The following is a 20,766-nucleotide window of genomic DNA, read 5'->3' on the forward strand; positions in this document are numbered from 1 at the left end:
ATATGGGAGCTCACTGCAGATGGATTTTAAAGGCATTAGCTGAGACACAGGGTTAACATGAGGATGTAGAAGACTTGAGAGAGAAGATAGCCTGGGCAATCATTATAGTATCTTCACTAAAGAATTACCAGGTGATCCATGAACCAATTGCACAGAAGTGGGAAGGAAGGACCCAGCTGAAGTTTGGCCCATCATTTCTGCATTAGATCTAATACTGGTCGGGAGCTAGAGCAAAAGTAGAAGAAACAAAGGTTGGAATTTTCCAGGACTGGGATTGACAGAACAGGCAGGATAGGCATGAAGGAGTAAGCCTGGTCAGTAGAAGGGCAGCTCTGGGGGCTGCCACGGAATGCTCCCGCAGAGTCCACGGTGCATGCTGCTGTTTTTTATTTATCAGTAAGGCTAATCAAGGCTGCTTCAGTGTTTTCTCTCTGTTCTATCAGAAGATAAAAAGGGACTAATCTCTCTACTCCTGAGCATAAGCTCAGGTTTATTGGGGGTTATCCTGTTTTTACTCAAATGTTCAGCAGTATAAGTTAACATCCTTTATATATGAGTCACAAGAAAAGCAAAATGACCTAGCAGAACTCAAGAATACAGAAAAGATCGCTCACATGCCCATAGGGTAAGAATATCCAGGGTAGGTACTAACACTGATATAACCCAGGAACACAGTATAGCACTTAAAAAAAAAAATTGCTCTTAAGATACCAATTGCTGAAAACAGCTGGTTTCATGAAAACTTAGGGATTTGGAGAATTATTCTGAATCAGGCACATTATAAAGTACTGTCTTTGACATGAAAGAGGTAAGTAAAGATTCAACAAGATGACTTTTCAGAAGCTTTCACCTATATGTAATGCTATCTTTCTAATCATGTGGGAACTGATCACTAAAGGTGGTGACTCAACATGACTCCAGGATTCTTATGACATCAGAGCATGTTGCTTCAGAGTTGATATTGTTCCAATGGCATCTATCCTGAGGGCTTCTAATAACATTGTTCTTGAAAATGAATGTCCAGCCAGTCATATGACAATAGAAAATCTTCCATAGGGAGTATCAGTAACACAAATATTCACCAAAAAATGCATCTGGTCAGCACCAATACAAGATACTTTTTGAACTTCCACCCCACTGAGAAAAGGAGAGCACTTAATGCTTGCTGATATTTACAGCTATTTACATTTATATATATTAAGAGTAATCATAGTAAATAAAGTGTCAGATATATCCTCAAACCTTTCTGTTTTCAAGGTGAATGAAAATTGTGAGCAGCTTTCTGCCTTCAAACTTTACCTGCAAAGATTTCATTATTCTTTCATCTCTGGAGATCATGTCATGGAAAAACATTCCACTTGGAACCACATTTACTGGGTTCAATTCTGACAATGACTAACTAGTGAACTTGGGCAAGTTATTTAAAGTTTCTTTTCTTTCATTCTTTCATGAACTGAGCAGGTACAACTCCTTTTATGGCACCTTCTGCATGTGGCTGTAAGAAGAATCAGGTAAGATCATGGAAGGAAAGGGCTCTGAACCTGTAATCAGTGTCTATTGTGTGTGTGTGTGTGTGTATATACATACATTTATGATATACAATATGTATTATATAATCTATTTTTATATAATATATAATTAAATTATTTATTATATATACCTATTATTATTATTAAATTAAATAAAAAGACAATAAGAACAAATTTCACAAGTGGGTTGACCTAAATATAATGATTTCCAGTATAGGTAAAATGCTCTCTATGTCATAGTGAACTCCCCAGGCAATCCAGGGTCTACAGAAATATTGGAATTTTTCTATACCAAATGTTGCTTTATTTTTTTTTTTAAGATTTATTTATTTATTTGAGAAAGAGTGAGAGCGAGAGAGTGCAAGTGGGGGGAGGGGCAGAGTGAGGGAAACACAAGCAGACTCCATGCTGAGCATGGAACCATGTGGGGCTGGATCCCATGACCCTGAGATCATGACCTGAGCCGAAACCAAGTCTGTCCTTCAACAGACTGAGCCACCCAGGCACCACTCAAATACTGCTTTAAATACATAACCTGGAACATAACTTTTTTTTTTTTTTCGGTAAAAGTGACTTTTGTTGTAGTAATCGATCTAAAAAATTGATACAACTCCATGCACAAAAAAAATACACACAGGGGCACCTGTGTGGCTCAGTTGGCTAAGTGTCTGCCTTTGACTAGGATCATGATTTTGGGGTCCCGAGACTGAGGCCTGCATCCTCGTCTTCGGGCTCCACTTTCAGCGGGGAGTCTGCTTCTCTCTCTCCCTCTGCCCCTCCTCGGTGCTCCTGCACTCTCTCTTTCTCTCAAATAAATAAATTCTTTAAAAAAAAAAATACACACAGTAAATTTTTTCCATAATTAGTCTTAAAAGAATGATATCACATCAGATATTTATAGTTATAAAGTTTATTAGTCTGTCCAAATTTTTTACAACCTATAAATATTTTAACAGACCTTTCTATAATTAAATTGGCAACACAGCAGATGGGCACTGAATTACTGAAATGATGAAGTGAATGCTTTTAGTTTTACCTTCTAATCTGAGTTTTCTGTCCTGGTTAATAAAGCGTTTAAAAGTTTGTATATAAATTCATCATTGCCTATGAAAATAAACAAATCAAATTTGAAGTCAAACAAATCATATAGACTACAAATATTTTATTTTATTGTTTATTTATTTGAGAGAGAGAGCACCAGCAGGGGGAGAGGGGCAGAGCGAGAGGGAGAAGCAGACACTTTGTTGAGCAGGGAGCACGATGTGGGACTCCATCCCAGGACCCTGGGATTATGACATGAGCCAAAGGCAGATGCTTAACCAACTAAGCTACTCAGTATGCCAACTACAAGTATTTTAAAGGTCTACTTCTACCTCTGCAGTTTTATTATTTCCTACTGTGAGGATATTTTGTTGCTGTTCATTTTTTGTGGATTTGTTTGTTTGCAGATATTTCTTTTCAAACCAGGGCCCTCTTTTGGTACTGAGACTCCTAAATGAAAAAATAAAAATAAAAGGAAAAATAAAAAATAAATGACAACAAAAAACTCAGAAATTAATTTTGGGCTTGGTCATAATGGAAAATAAAGTATTATGCAGTATATTTAATCGATACGCCAAAAGAATTGTGTCCTCAATACAAAAATTGAACTGCTAAAAGGTTAAGATTAATCCTGCATTGTAGAAGATAATTTGGATCTTTGTATTCCTATAGTTTTAAATGTGAAGATATTTTAAAAAGTAAAATAAAATTTAAGGGATAAAAATTACACTAAAAATCTAATAAGCAAATCATAGCAATTTACAATTGGGCCTTTGATACTAACAAAAGTAGAAATAAATTTGAATGGTGTTCAAATCACTTTTGCAATACCTTTAGTAATTCCTAAAATGTCTTTCATATTCTGCTCATAACAGAAATGTGAACACGTTCAAACTAAAAATATAGAATACACTTTTCAACACATTGAAAACAAAATATTCTGAGCATCAAGAGTGAGTGAAATCAGTTTAAGAGGTAAGAAATACCTTGACATGTTTTTATGGCTCAGACATTTAAAAATATAACATACTGGGTTATTCCAGAGTATGAAATATCTATTTTATTGGGGACTAATTGACTCCTTTTTCCTTGACACACAATAGATATTCTGGTACCATTTTATCTTCACACATTAAGCATAAAATAAACTTATTGATTTCTGAAAATTTTTATAAGTACAATCTATCTAGTCTAAGTGCATGGTAAGTATATCTATAAGTATCAAGTCATACTGGTAGTTTGCCCAATAAGGTAAAAATAATTTTTCATTTCAGAAGATCTTTTGGCCTAATCCACTGTCCTGGATGATGAGTGACCCTTAGGTCATCTACAGGGAAATCCGTGAATATGGCAACTGTGCGCAAACTTTTATGCGTAGGTGTTTTTTCTGGAGAGATAATTCATGACTCTCAGTAATGTGAAAGACTACATATTACACAAAGATGCAATGAAGATGTTATTCTGCCAAGTAGATACCACTTTATGAATATTATTCAAATATTTGTTATGAACTTATTCAACAAATATGTATTGGCCACCTACACTTTTGTATTTCACTAGCCCACCCCCCAAAATTAATTAAATGAAATTTAAAAAGATAAAAACTATGCACTTCTTGCCTTCAAGAGTGCTATAGTCCAGTCAGGATATTGTCAAGTAAATAAATGTATATAGCAAAATAATTGTTCACTTTGAGGTTTGTCCACAACACTTTGATCTGACAAATGAAACTGCACTTAAGCACAAATTTTAAGAAGAGCTTTAGTCTTTAAAGCTTTTAATCATCCCAATACAGAGGGGTTAAAGGTTTGTGGCAGATGGATCAGGCATAGAGATACTTCCAGGTAGAGGAATTCATGAGTGTAGAAATAGAGAAGACTCAACAGGCCTGGTGTGTTCAGAGAACTAGAACAGAGAACTCTTACTATTGGAGCTCCCGGTTTGAGGCTAGAAGTGGAAGAAGGTGAAGCTTGGCTGGTAGGTACAGCACAGATCCCCTAGAGCCCTCATCCAAGTAGAAAATAAAGATTTTTAATTTCAGCCTGTATTAGCAGTTCCCAAAGTGCAAAATCACAATTGTATGAAGATATTGATCTTTTTAGTCTTAAGGTGATAGGCTGGGAATCAGCATCTCCTGAGGACAAGGGCTAGTTCCCTAAGGCTATCAGTAAATCTGTAGAGTCTCATGTGGCACATAAGTATAATGTTCTAAATGTTTTGTAATGTGTAAAAAAGTTGGGAACTGCTGAGTATGAAGGAGATTCACTGTGAAAATATTGATCTGAAAGTTACAGGACATTTTCTCTCTCTTGATTAATATATATTTTACTGTATCATTAATTAATGACTATATTTTTATATACTACTTATTTTACTTAAGTCAATATATGGAGATAGAACAGCTAATCCTTTGCGCGGGCTTTCTCTTCTTTTCGGCTACCTCCAAATTTTATCAATTACAATGTCGTCACGCAAAGGAGAGAATTTAAAATAAAAATAATATGCAGAATTTCACTTTTTAAGGAATAGATGTTTCCTGGTACTTGAGTCATTTTCATGTAATCTCATTTTCACTATAGTTTTAATTTCAGTATACAATTTTTTTAAACCTATGTTTTAAATTTTGATATAATTTTAAATTCACATACAATTGTAAGAAATAATCTTATAAGAGGGATCTCAGGTACACTTTGCAGTATTTTCCCTCAATGGTAACATGTTGCAAAAACTGTGGTATAATATCATAATCAAGACATTGACATTAATGTAATTCACCAGCATTACTCAGATTTCTCCAGTTTTACCTGCACACATATGTGTGTGTACACAGAGTATGTGGGTTTAGTTCTATCCAATTTTATCATCTATGAGGGTCCATGTATCCACCATCATAGTCAAGATGCTGAACACCATAAATTGCCTTGGGTTGCCCGTTTATAACCACACTAACCTCCCTCCCACACCTCTGCCTTCCCCCAACCACCACCAATCCTAGTTGGTATCTCTGAAAATCACTAATTTTTCCTCTATTTCTCATATTATGTCATTTCAAAAATGCTATATAAATAAAAATTATATGCTATGTATCCATTTGGGATTGCTTTTCCACTCAGCATAATTTCCTGCAGATTCATCCAAGTGTTCGCATGTATTAACGGTATGTTAATTCCTATTGCTGAGCAGTATTTCATAATATAGATGCACCACAGTTAAAGCGTCCCAGTTGAAGAACATCTGTGCTGATCTAGTTTTTTGCTATTACAATTAAGGTGCTAAGTGAAAATCCATGTACAAGTTATTGTGTGAGTATAACTTTTCATATCTCTGTAATAAATGCCCTTAGAGTGCAATTGCAGGGCTATATATTAGTTTCATGTTTAGTTTTTGAAGAAATTGCAAAAATGTTTCCAAAGTGTGTACCATTATAATTCCTACCAGCAATGTATGAATGATCCTATTTCATGACATCCTCACCAGTGTTTACTGTTGTCACTATTTTTAAGTATAGCTATAGGTGCTTAGTGATATCTCATTGTTTTTTTTTTTTTTTTTTTGGTTCAGTTTGGGTTTTGGTTTTTTGATTGTTTGTTTGTGAGGAACTAAGGGTTTGAAGCCGAAGTGGCCCTCAATTGGGTAAGTCCCTCTGCTTATCGGATGCTCAATTTTCCCATCTGAAAGCATTAGAAAAAGAAAGCAAAATATAGAACACTTCCAAATTTGTGTATCTTCCTTGTGCAGAAGCCACGCTAATCTTCTCTGTATCATTCCAATTTTACTATATATGCTGCCAAAGCAAGAACTCTCATTGTGGTTTAAATTTGCATGTCCCTAATGGCTAATGATGTGGAATAACTTTTCATTTGTTTACGTGACATCTGTATATCCTCTTAGGTGAAATGTTGTTGATCTCTTTTGCCTATTTTCTAATTGGATTGTCTCCATTTGTTTAAGTCTTCTTTGATTTCTTTCAATGTAGTAAGTTACCATGTTTAGATCCTATACAATGTTTTGTATTATTTGCATTGATTGTTAACGGTATTGTGTGTTTAATTTTGGTGTCCTCAGGCTCATTGTTATGTAGTAATGTGATTAATTTTTGTGCATTGATCTTGTATTCTGCAATCTTGCCAAACTCACGTATTAATTCTAGGAACTTTTTTATAGATGTCTTGGGTTTTCTACAAATGTAATCATGCCATCTGTAAAGAGGGAATTTTTATTTATTTATTTTTTGTTTGGTCTATATGTCCTTTATTTCTTTTTCTTTCCTTATTGCAGTGGCTAGAACTTTCAGTACTATATTGAATGAATGATGAGAATGAGTATTTTTGCACGGTTTGCATTCTTAGGGGGAAGTGTTCACTATTAAGTATGATGTTAGCTGTATAGTTACTGTATTTTTTAAAAAGCAGGTTGATATAATTCCTTCTATTCTTACCTTGCTGAGAGTTTCTACCATGAACTGGAGTTGGATTTTGTCAAATGCTTTTTCTGCGGCAGTTGATATGATCATATGATTCGTCTTCTAGCCTGTTGATATGGTGGATTGCTCCGACTGAATTTCAAATGTTGAACCAATCTTGCATACCTGGAATAAAACTCATTTAGTCATGCTATCTAGTTCTTTTTCATACATTGTTGGATTCAGTGTACTAATATTTTGTTAACAATGCTTGTTTTTAAGTACGTGACAGATATTGATCTGCAGTTTCTTTTCTTTCTTTTTCTTTCTTTCTTCTTTTTTTTTTTTTTTTGTAATTGTCTTTGTACTGGTCAGTATCAGGGTTGTACTGGCCTCATAAAATGAGTTGCTTCCCCTTTCATTGTCTAGAAGAGGTTGTATAAGGTTATTAATTCTTCCTTAAGTAATTTGATAGAATTCTCCAATGAAACCAGCTGGGCCTAGAGATTTCTTTTTCAGGAGATTTTTAATTAAAAATTCAATTTCTTTAATGGTTATAGGACTATTTAAATTACTGTTTCATATTAAGTAAGTTTAGTTTATGGTTTCTGAGCAATTGGTCTCTTTCTTCTAAGTTGTCAAATTTATAAGTAAAAATGTGTTCATTCCATTTCCTTATTATCCTTTCCAAGGCTGTCAGATCTCTGGTGATATTTTCCATTTCATGCCTGGTATTAGTAATTTGCATCTTCTCTCTTCATTTCTGTCACACTAGCTAGAGGCTTATCAATTGTACTGATTTTTCAAAGAGCCATATTTTTGTTTCATTTATTTTCTCTACTCTTTTTCTGCTTACATCTTATTGATTTCTGCTTTCATCTTTATTTTATTCTCTTTGCTTTGAATTTATCTTGCTCTTCTATTTCCAGTTTCTTGAGGTAGGATTTTTAATTTGAGAAATTTCCTCTTTTTTGTTATAAGCATTTATATATTGTTACAAACTTACCTCTCAGAGCCACTTTGGCTATATTCCTCTTTTTTTTATATGCTCTATTTTCATTTTCATTCAGTTCTAAATATTACATAACTACTTTAAGACTTCTTTGGCTCATGAATTTTTAGAAGTGTGTTGTGTATAAGATATTTTCTTGCTACCTTTGTTATTAATTTCTAATTTGGCTTAAAAACATACACTTTATTATTTAAATTCTTCTAAGTTTGTTGAGGTTTGTGTGATGGCCCAGGATATGATACATCTGGGTAAATATCCCATGGGCACTTGAAAAGTGAATGTATAGTCTGGTGTTTTAAGGTGGCGTGTTCAAAAAATGGTCCATTGGGGCGCCTGGGTGGCACAGGGGTTAAGCGTCTGCCTTCGGCTCAGGGCATGATCCCAGCATTATGGGATCGAGCCCCACATCAGGCTCCTCTGCTATGAGCCTGATTCTTCCTCTCCCACTCCCCCTGCTTGTGTTCCCTCTCTCGCTGGCTGTCTCTATCTCTGTTGAATGAATAAATAAATAAAATCTTTATAAAAAAATGGTCCATTAGATTCTGTTGGTTAATGATGTTATTTAGGTCTTATAAGCACTTGTTGATTTTCTGCCTAACAGTCATATCAGACTGAGAGGGAGGTATTTAGGTCCTCAACTACAATTACAGATTTGTTTGTTTTTCTTTCAGCTCTTATTGGCATTTGTTCAATGTCTTTTGAGGCTCTGTTTTTTGGTACTAGTTTAGGGTTATTATGTCTTTTTGGGGGATGGGTCTTCTATTATGCGAAGTCTTTCTTTGTCTCTAATAATTTTCTTTCTCTGAAGTCTACTTTATCTGATATAAATATACCCACTCCTCCTTCCTTAAAATTAATATTTGTGCGGCATATCTCTTTTCATCCTTTTACTTTCGACCTATGTAATTCAGTTTGATGTGGGTTTTTTAACAATATATAGTTGGATTGTGTTTCTTTTTCTCCATTCTTCTAATCTCTCCCTTTTGATAGTATATTTAGATCATTTACATTTATAATTATTCCTATGTTAGTGTGTATAATATGGTCACTATTATATGTAAGCCTGTCATTTATTATTTGTTTGCTGTTTATTCCATTTCTCATTTTCTATTTCTGCTTTCTTTTGCCTTCCTGTGGATAACTCAAATATTTTTAAAAATTCCATCTTGATTTATTTATAGGGTTTTTGAGTATGCCTCTTTATATTACCTTTTTAGTGTTTGCTTGGGGTATTGTAATATGCATATGTGTCCTGTCATAGTTTCTTTTATCAATATTTTACCACTTAAGTAAAGTGTTCAAACTTAAATTCCATTTAGATCTTTTTATTTTCCCTACTTTTAAACATTATTTTCTTGAGTATTAGATAGTATTTAAATTTTTGTTTCAATCATCAAATAGGATTCATAAAACTCAGGAAAAGTACAAACAATTGTATTTATCCATATTTCTGCTTTTCTTCTGTTCTTTCTTTTCCCCCATGCTCAAAAATTCCTTCCTTTATCATTCTCCTTCTGTTTGATGGACTTCCTATAGCCAATTTTTAAGGGTAGGTCTGTTAGTAAAGATTCTTTTTCTTTTTCTTTGTCTGAGAAAGTGTTTATTTCTCTTCATCCTAAAGTATAGTTTCAGCAGATGTAGAATTTGCAGTTAACAGTTCTTTCCTTTCAGCACTTGAAAATGATGTGCCACTCTGTCCTGCCCTCTATGGTTTGAGACAAAAAAATCTACCATCATTTGAGTTGATCTTCCACTCTAGATAATGTATCATTTCCCTCTGAGTGCTTTTAAAGATTTTTTCTTTGTCTTTAGATATTACAAGTTTAATTATGATGTGCTGTGACATGGATGTTTTTAGGGTTAATCCTACTTGGGGTTTACTCAGCTTCTTGAACGTGTAGGCTTATATCTTCCACCAAATTTGGGACATTTCAGCCATTATTTCTTTAAATGCTCTTCCAGCCCCAGGGTCTTGTTTCCTTTTAGGATTACAGTGATACAAATGATGAATCTTTTGTTATTTCCCTCTCAGCTCCCCAAGCCTCCTTTTCTCCTTCTCTCTGTCATTTCTTTCTTTCTTCTACTCTATTCTCTCCCTGTTGTACAAATTAGGCAAAGTCTATTGATTGTCTCCAAGCTCACTGATTCTGCCCTCTGTCATCTCTACTCCACTGTTGACCTATCCAGCAAGTTTTCATTTTCATTATTGGATCTTTCAGTTATGTTATTTACATTTGGATCTTTTTGTTACTTCTAGTTCTTTGCTGAGATTTTCTATTTTTTCTTTTGTTTCAAGAATATTTGTAATGGCTTCTGGAAGAATTTTTAATATGACTGCATTAAAACCCTTGTCATACAATTCCAACATCTGATTAATTTGTGTTGGCACTATTTGATTGTCTTTTCTGAGTCAAGTCACAATATTCCTGGTTCTTGCTGTGATGAGTTGTTTTCTATTGTATCCTGGACATTTTGGATGTAATATTAGGGGATTCTAGGTACTATTTAGACATTTTATTATAGTATGCAATCCTCCTGTTCAGGTTGAGCCTACAGTTCCATGCTATCGTTGCTGACTGTGATTCCAAAGGTAGTTTAATTTTCAGAGATTTTATCTCATTAGTTTGGTATGCTTAGTTTAGTTGGTGAGGCTAAGACTCTTTGCTGTCCTTGCCCAGTACGGCAAAAGGAGTTTCTTCTTGCTGGGTCACATGGTGCATCTAGGTGGGGAAAGGGAGTCTCTGGCCTGTAAGGACAAAAATCACATCCAAGGCCAGGCAGCTTGTTGTGGCAGAATGCTGGACCACTTGGTGTCTCTCGGTATAGGAGGGTAATCTCCATCTCGTGGAAAAGGAGAGCACTGGCCCTAGTTGTTCCTTCCTAACATGGCTCCAGATCAATTCCCCTTAACAGCGGTGTTGGGCTTACCTGGTTTTGTTGGCAGGATTCTTGTTTGGTCCAAGAGAGAATGGGCTTCCTTGGACCACTTTGTGTTGCTAGTTTGGGCTCTGAGAAATGCTGGCCTCTGTTATTTTCTTCTGTTGGGTGGAGGGTAGTAAGATGCCCAGTCATTGCCCTATGTTGTTTCTCTCCTCCTGAGGTTCCTAACCAGTTTGCCTTCTTTCCCATTTTTACAGTTATACTTTGGCTTCCTAATGCATTTTTTTCCAGGGCTTATAGATGTACTTAGCATGTAAAAGCTGGACAAAATGAGTTTAAAAATCATGCCTTATTTTTCGTTAAAGAGATAATTTTGGTAGCTGCATAGAGGTAAGGGGATTGTCAGTGAAATTAAGGAACCAATAAATAACTATTGCAATAGTCAAGGGTTAAGATCTGGTGAGATGTCCCACTGCAGATGAAAGGCATACAATAATCCAAGAGAAACTTCAATGGTTAAATGAAAGGAACTCGTGCCCAATAACCTAATGCTTCACTTAAAATACATATTTAGAACTTTTTTGAAAAAGAAAAGCAAAATGCTTCCCCTTTAACTTTAAAATAATAATAGCAATATAATAATGATGATGATGATGATGTAATAAAATTATTAATAATTAAGATGTTACTTTGTGATCAATATTGTACTAACGCCTCAAATGAACTGTCATTTAATCTAATAGTAATAATTGTATCAGTTGGTTATTTTTAGTAACAGTATTTTAAAATTGAGTCTGCCATGTTTTATAGAAGTTGAGAAGCTTGCCTGAGTTCACCCAACTAGTAAGTAATAAAGTGACTTGAAGTCAGTTCCTACACTGTGTGGTTACCTGCCTCTGTGTTAAACTGACACATAATTTATTAAATCTAATTGGTTAGTGACTTGAGGTTCAATTTTCAAAATCAGAAAAAGTGTTTACTTACTAATATTTTGATATCTGCTGTTAAGGGTCAAATATATTTAAACCGTTTAAATGCTCCTGGGTGGCTCAGCTGGTTAAGCATCTGCCTTTGGCGCAGGTCATGATCCTGGGGTCCTGGGATTGAGCCCTGCATGGCCTGCTCAGTGGGGAGTCTGCTTCTCCCTCTCCCTCTGATGCTCCCCCTGCTTGTGATCTCTCTCTCTCAAATAAATAAATAAAATCTTAAAAATAAATTAACCGTTTAATTCTGTAGGCCTACATTGAAACAAGACTTTTTTTCTCATAATCTAAAACAAGAACATAATATTCATAAGAAACAATAAATTTGACCATGTTTTTATTATAACTCTTGTCACTGACTCTTGCATAACTAATAAGTGTGTTACTGGCATAAGTAGAAGGGTTTTGTGCCCATGAAGAAGTTATATTTACACCAATTTGCTGCCATCCTTGCCCCTGCCCACAAACCAAGAAGGATCAGGAGGGAAAAAAGCACAGTACTATAATCACTGAACATGTTACAAATGAGCAATTACTACTGTTCCCTCCTCTTCACTATTCTTCAGGCTAAACAGGCTTGCAGATGTAAAAAAATGGCACAGAATTTTCCACTGTGTAAAATTTGGCAAAAATTAGCTCTTCTATGGTGTACGGTATAGTTTGAATTAGTCATTAAATTGCTTTGCTAGATAGAATACATTTCTTATGGTGGTTAATGATGCCTAATGATGTCTCAAAATGAGACTCTGAAATTTCAATTCCATTTGCATTATTCTGAAAAAATGTTTTTGGAATGTTAATGGTATGTTCCATTATTAGGTTTCAAAATCTGTTCCAATTATTTTCATAGGGGAGGGGATGAGTAAAGAATCTTCATATAATCTGTCATAACAGACCAAAGAGAAAGCACTGCATTTTCAGTTAGGTGAATTTTGATTAATATATTTCCAAAATGTTAATTTTTCTAGCTATAAAATGGAGCAAGTGTTGACTACACCATTAACTTTCTTTTAAAATTCCACAGAGGAATGTTTGGAAGACATATCAAAAAAATGGTCAGATTAAGCTCTTGTATAATTACATCTATAATGGATCATTTGGTAATTATTAATTTAAATATATTAAGATATCATTTACATTGTTATAATTTATGTAAATAGAAAGTTATTTTGGGTATTGTATAAAATTTCGTCTTCTTAAGAATTATTTCACTAGCTCATAATGCATCTTAAGTAATTTAAAACATATAACTAGTCTACATTTATCAGAATTATTAGGATTTAAAAGTTGAATTTAAAAGTTAAATAAACAGATTTGTCAAGAATTTGGAAGATTTGTTCAAGGTTAGGCTTGTAGTATAAGTAGAACAGCACTTAATCATATGTTAATTAAATAAAAAATATGATTGATGGCAATAACACTTTCCTTCAAGCACCTTTCTCTAATCACCAGAGTACCTATTACTCCACCATGCACTAATTTATGATTATGTTTAGTGTTTTTGAAAGAGTAAAATCATTTGTGAGGATTTTTCCATTCAGCAACTTTATAGATGTTTGAGATTCTAAGAATCAAACACCTGAATAATTTTTAAAGCAGCTACTTTTCATCAGCCTAAAGCACATCTTTATTGAGCACTCATAAGGTGCCAGGCATTGTAAGCACACAATGAAACAGATAAGAAACTTTTCCTGAGTCTCACAATTGACAAGCACCAGTGCAGAAGGCAATCTTCAGTTTACTGGGCTCCAAGCCCACATTCTAATGATCCACCATGCCTAGGGATCTTTCTATTTTCCTTCAAATATACACATATGGTAATCCATATCTCTTATTATTTATCTTCACATTTGTTTGTGAGAAAGGCATTTTCATCATTTTTCAGATGGAGAAATAAAGGTACAATGCAATTCAAGAACTTATCTCAGATTGCTAGACAAGTCTTTGTGGAGGCAAAAATACTACAACATCACAGGGATAATAATAAACACTATCCTAAGGACCTGAATGGTCTTATTCACATAAGTCTGTCAGCAGAAAAGAGGCAAAAAAAAACAAAAACAAAAACAAAAAACAAAAAACAAAAGAACCCCAAAAACCAACCCTGTACTAGGAGATAGGAAACCAGGCTCTCTCGGGAGAGGGAGCTGTTTGCACACTAGCAAATACCTGGTGGTAGGAGCTGTTGACTTCTCTTGGGAGTTGGTTGCCTCATCTATGAAATGAAGATAGTGGCTCAGGAGCGCTCACTCATCACCCAACTCCACATGTATACGATTCTATAATTTCAGAAATATATGCATTGAAAAATGTGACTTCAACCATTGAGAAACACTTGAAGTAAACATACTTATGACCCAACTTTTACTTGGTGAAGGCAGGGTTTTCTTATCCACATTTTTCAGTTAAAGATTTGGATTTTCAATGCTTGTCTAACATATGCGTATTGCTACATCTTTAATGACAATGAAATCTGCACTTATCAAATTATTTATTAGTATTCCATATTCATAATTTAATAAGGAATGCATCTAATTTAAAGAATAAAATGATATTCTTATGTGCTCACACTGTTTAATATCATAATACACATTTAAAAGATATCAATGATAATGATGAAATTAATAGTGAGAGGATTTATAATTTATATGGTAGGCAAAAATACATGAGATTTTGAGTCAAAAGTTAAATAAAATATATATACTATAGAAACAACATAATTTTATTTTTAAAATTAGATGTCTAATTTCTAGTTACTAAGGGGCATGGGGCTCCCAATCAGGATAAAGTGTTCACACTGACATAAAGATGAGTCAATATAATCTCCAACTATTTTTGAATTTATCTTTCCTTTCCTGACTTTTTTGATGTCTTCTTGTTTCAGCATGACTATTAAATTTATTCTACAAACTTTTTTTTTAAGACACAAACAGGAGGGTAGTATAGGGAATATACATTGCTCTTTTTTTGAATATTTATCTCATATTATAAGATTTTGTTCAGTGGGAATGGTATCATATTCCTTATGTGTTAAATGTACCAGGAATGTGAATGAATAATTATACATCAACCTGAAACTGTTAAATCATCTTTTAGTAAACCACTCCTTATTTTGTGAACATTTAAAAACAATCTGTGACTCCTTAAGTACAGAGTATAGAATTGCGTCCATGTCTTAAATTCACTACAATTCCTACCCTTACCTGATGTGTTTTAAAATTAGGAACTTGTTCTACACATGAGAAGAATAATAAGGACCTAATTTCTGTTTGTTTCTTTTTAAATAACAATTTTTGACTAATGTTGGCCAGGTCATTTGGTATCATAATAGGAAGGTAAATCAAAATGCCACATAGAATGTTTTCTTTTTAAAATGTTCTGTGACATATATTAAAGCAACAATTTTTGTGATCAAATCATGCCATATTGGAATCAGATAACCAGTTATGCTCTTCAAATTTTGTTTTACTAATATTAGTTTTTCTTGAGTACATTTTTATTCTGGTACTTCTGTGGCTCAGAAACCTAAACACCTTGCTCTCTCCTAGCACACTCAGTGATTAAATCTTTATACTCAGGCTCCTTCATTTCTGGGCCCATCCATTTTCCCAATGGATAACTCCAGTGTTGACTTCATCTCCATTCTGGTCAGGCTAGACTGACCAGAACTCATCACTCCTCATCTAACACACACAGCTGGACTGTGGACAATTCTCATTGCTGCGTTTGATCTTCTGCGCATACCCTCTCCCTTCTCTTTCTGTGCATAAGTGCAGGTTCATCTTTGTGCTTGCACCACGACCCTCCTGGGAATCTATTTGGACTGTACTTATTCCCATTACTTTCTCCCTCTTCTCAATAAGTCATTGGAATTTTTAATTTGGTGTCTATAAAGGCAGAAACATTCAGTTCCATGTATTTTGTTCTATTTCACTTATGTAAAACTATTTTCTCAGGAATAAAATGTGAAGAGTTCCTTGGTACTGTTTCCAATCATCACAGTAATAATGACAAGTAACGCTGTCTCTCCAACTAGATTGGAAGACTGCAGTGGGTAGCTACTACCCTTTATTAAACAAAAAATACTTAGGTAATAAGGATAAACACAGATGAAGTGAGTATCTGCCTTAGAATCCCTTATGATTCAGTGTTTTATTATTCATGTGACCTGTGCAAAGAATGTAGGGGGCAGTTTATCAGTTGATAAGAAAGATTTTTAGCAGAGAGGGAAAAAGGAAATAGCTTGTGTAAAGTTACAAGGATATGGATGGGTTTTGTGCTTTGCATAGGTAATAATTCCTTAGGAATAAAGATGTGAGTGTGAACATGTGTGTATGTGTGTGTGCATTATGTGTTCTTTGGTATGTGGCACAAGTAACAATATAGCTTGCACCACATGTGTTCCAGGAACCAGCATCATCATTATCACTTGGGAGCTTGTCAGAAGTGAGAAACCTTTAGCCACACTTCAGACCTAATTGAATCAGAATTCTCATTTTCAACAACACTCCACCCTGCCCCCACTCCCTGACCCACTCCAACCCAGTGAAGCTCAAGCACATTAACATTTGAAAACTTCTCATCTACGATATGTGTAGTATAGGTCATGAGGTCAATGCTGTGGAGAAGGCTGGATGTGTGACTGGAACAGAATATACTAAGCAATTTGATAAAGCTAGGGACATCCACCCACCCAATTTGACATAAAATTTGGGGGAATTTCAAAGACCTCCAAGAGCCCAGAAATGAAGTGCAACTGTTAGTTGTCACACAGGGAAGTGGCAAGATCAGATCTGTGTTATGGAAAAAGAAAAGGCAGTGGTTTGAAGGAAGGACAAAAATAGAGGCCGACAAAAGTTGGAGGCTATCTCTAGGATCCAGATGAAAGGAATGTAATTTCCCAACATATATTAAGGACCTTCCGTATGCAAAATCCAGGAAAGAACATGCAGAGTTTAGACTAGTTCTAAACACTCAAACTGATGACTGACGGCCAGGAGGATCTAGCTAGTTGCAAGGCAGACCTCTACAGATTTTATTGAATCCTGTTTTCTTGCTCCGGATTTGAATAGAATACCTTCTTCTGACGCAACAGAAATCATCATGGGTTTTTGCCCTGCTCTAGAGAGCTGTAGCTTCACGTGGTAGCGACCCCTGTGCGGCTGTGTTCACATCACAGGCATCAGCTCCGCTAATGCTACAGCCTGTTCATTCCCGCCTCCAGCCGTGACCCTCTGCCTGTGTCCAACTCCCCTTCACTCTTGAAGGTTGAAAAACTGTCATTCCTACTGACAAGCCAGGGGGCTCTGCTTACTCTTCTGAGGATGAAATCAAGTTTCTAGCCACTTTTTCTTTTCCTTCCAAAATTTTTATAGGCAACCTCTTTCCATCCTTTGCTGTGTAGCTACCTAGTCTGATTTAAAAAAAAAAAAAAAAAAAGAAAGAAAAAGAAGTATAAAGCAACTCCTGAAAGAGACATTTGAAGCCAAATCTTGTCAGAAGGGCCACTGTCCCCTCAGGCAATTTTGCAGCCTGTACTGGCTGCAGTTGTGGCTTCTGTCTTCCATCTTGACCTTCTCTTTTCTTTAAGTCCATATTTAGAAGGGGTTTTCAATGTCCACTCGATGTTCTTGAGCGCTTGCTCTGTGCCAGTGTCCTTAAGTACTTTAAGTGAATTCACTCATGTAGTCCCGACAGTAACTCTGACAGGCAAAATTATTATCTCCATTTCATAGAGGATACAAGTGAAAAACAGGGAGACTTGAGAACTTTTATGACAGCACACACATTTTTAAAATGTGGGAGGCAAGATCTCTACGAAAGCAACATGGTTCCAGAGCCGGGGTCTTAGCCTTCACAGGACTGTCTCAGAGGATACACTCAGTGCTACACCAGTTACCTTACTGTCTTTCTGCCCTGCTATCCCCCAAAGGGGCTCCTCCTCCTAAATTTCCTCTTTGTCTTAATGACACCACTGTCACCTAGTTATCCAAACCAAAAGGCACAGAGTCATCTTCAACTTTCCTTCCCAACCCCTTGCATCTTTACCTCAGCAACATTTACTCATTGTCTTTAACAACATTATTAAGATTTATTTTAATATGCTAACCTTTTAATATGAGAACTATCATACAGAGCAAAGAAAATAAGTGGAAAGTTTTAGAGTAGGTTTTAATTTTCTATCTTCTTAAGAAAGCTGCTTCATATAAGTAGTGAATGAAAAATCTGAAAATAAAACCTCAGGTCCCTAGATATTCCACACAGGCGGTGTAAGAATGAACAAATGATGGCCACATACTATTTCCTGGAGACTTCTTAATGGTTATAAAATATCTCCCAAGGATTTGGCTACTTTGAATGGCAATACTTTCAAGTTTGCAAGGTAAAGCAATCGAAGCTCATTCCATTTCTTAGGAATTTATGATGCAGGACAATGTCAAGCACCGAAGACTCATTTTATTTAAAAGAATCAGCAAGTTTCAGTAGATCTTAACATTACAAAAAATACTAAATCAAAGACCAAACTTCTCCTTGGAGTCATAGTTTCCTAAATCGCAATGCAGTAGCTGAAAAGCATCTGCAAATAAGAATAGCGTTGTGAATCCTATTTAAACTTTTAGGCCAGTTTTGCCATGATACGTTGTTCACCATCTGTTAGGGTGTTGGCACGTGAAAGGTCTCCAAGGAGTAAAGAGTATTTGGCTGCAGTTTCCTCCAATTTTCTCTTCAAATAATGACTTGGGTCAAAATCATTCTTACTAGGTCACTGGTAAGTAATATTTCTGATACGTTTGACACATTACTCTGCATTACATCAAACCAAATTTTGATCTCACTTTGTAACACTTCTGCTATGTGTAATACAATGGCTTTCTCCCAGCAAGCACTCAGCTGCAGCAATTAATGATGCCCAGGACCACTTATCATTTTAGTCTGCTTTAAATTTTCCATGGTTAAAAATTTTCCTCCAGACCTTGACATTGTGCCACAATTTACTAGTGAGTGTGATCAGTTACTTAATTTCCTTATCTGTAAAATGGAAATACAACAGTACCTACATTACAGGGTTATTTTGAAGATAAAATGAGTTAGTAAGTGTAGGGGCTTATCACAGTTTTACCATTAAAATATGAGGTTCAAAATAAATTTACTTCTCTGACTAGGACAGGAATGCTAACATAAGGGGAATTATTTAAGTTTTTCCATACTTTTATCCACACATTTCAGGAAAATAGGAGCATGTTAAACTATCAGCATTATTTAATCCAATCCTCTTGTTGGCCTCAGTCATGTGCACGATTCTGATACATTTTTCCTGTATTTATAGGTTGTTTCCTCTCCCTTTGTATATTGCTTTACATTTGTTCACATCATACTTCCGCCTCTATGATATGCATTGAAAACATAAAGGTTTTTGTTCTTTTAAGCAATTCAACAAAAATTTTGTAATATGAAAAAGTAATAGGTAACCACTTAAATATTTATAGGCAAAGATATTGAACACCACCAGTTATAGGCAGATCATCCACCCACAATCCTCTGTCCCCAAACAGGAGAAATAATCAATCTTTCCTCTAATTCCATGTTCTTTTCCTCAGTGGTAGAGTGTTCTAGATCTTATCAGTCCACCTTGCTATTCTAATCTCCACCTGGAACAGAATCAATTCTTAATGAAGCCCAGAGATGACATCACGGGCATACATTGTATTAGTCTAACATAATTGTTCTCCGTGTAATCTTTTCATTTATGGAGAGAGGAGATAGTTGTCATTAGTGCACTAATCCAAGGTTCCCTCCCTCCATCCTATGTAAAGAGCTGCACCTTGATGCGTTGCCTTAGTGATAGCTACCATATGCCTTACCCCAAATGATACAGCTCTTAAATCACCCTCCTTTTCTCTTTGAAGGAAGTTGAAATAAAATGAAAACTCCATGCTGCTGCTGCAGCTACAGTGAGATTTCTAAAAGCCCATCTGATCATGTTGTTTGCATCCTTAAAATCCTTCACTGCTTTCCCACTGCTTCTAGGGTAAGGTAAATCTCCCTTACACAGTACCACAGCCCTCCCTGGACTGGCTATGCCCGCCTGTCCCGCCCCAGCCCACCTCCCCCTGACACACATCCTGGACTCCAGGTGGGTCACGGTGCTTGCATTGTCTGGAATGTAACATTCTCTCTGCTTGTTCTTACTATGGTTTTGTTTTGTTTGCTTGTTTTCGTCGTTGGTGGTTTTTTTGTTTGTTTTACCTCCCTAGACTTTCTGGAGAAACAGCACAATAATCACTCCCCTTCACACTTCTAAGTAAGAAAACTTCATTGACCTTTCAGGTCAGAAGAGACTCTCATATTTTTGCTGTAGCATTTTGTCACTATTTGTTTCATGTCTCCTTCTGGGACTGGTATGAGCCCTGAAGAGAGGGCTCCAGGTTCTTGGTCACAGTCACTAATAATGCTAAATTATTCTTCTCTACAGATTACTTCAAAGAACAAAAGGAGTTTTTGAAAATTTTAGAAATAAAGAAACCCACTTTTGGATTTTTATCATAATATGAAATAGAGCAAGGATAATAATGAGCAAATCTGGGAAAATGCTAAGATGAATTAAAGTACGATCTAAGGACACTAGTTGGCTAATTAACATTTATTGAGCACCTCTTACGTGTCGGGCATTTTCCTGGAATCTTTTTTATGAGTCAACTCAAACAATAAATAGGGTTATAAAGAACTTCCAAAATAACAAAGCTTGACCATTAAATAAAAGAGAAAGTAGTTCTAGTCACTAATTTCTCAAGTGAAAACACTTGTAACTGTGTTATCTCTGTCCTCACCAGATATTCAAAGAAATAAAGCATAGAGAGAATGCGATTGTTAACATGTAACTCATGTGTTTAATTTAGCTCCCAAGACTCAAGCCTAATG

The 20,766-nt window shown here is 35.4% G+C and overlaps 1 non-coding gene across 1 annotated transcript; it reads right to left on the minus strand.

Annotated features, from left to right (window-relative positions):
- Window positions 1-6,264: 6,264 nt before the first annotated feature.
- On the minus strand, window positions 6,265-6,366 carry LOC123797612 (U6 spliceosomal RNA). The gene has a single exon (XR_006780998.1). It is a non-coding gene; the product is annotated as a U6 spliceosomal RNA (small nuclear RNA).
- Window positions 6,367-20,766: the final 14,400 nt, after the last annotated feature.

Source organism: Ursus americanus, chromosome 29 (genome assembly GCF_024610735.1).
Source record: "Ursus americanus isolate L20-20 chromosome 29, mUrsAme1.1.p, whole genome shotgun sequence".
Classification (NCBI taxonomy): domain Eukaryota; kingdom Metazoa; phylum Chordata; class Mammalia; order Carnivora; family Ursidae; genus Ursus; species Ursus americanus.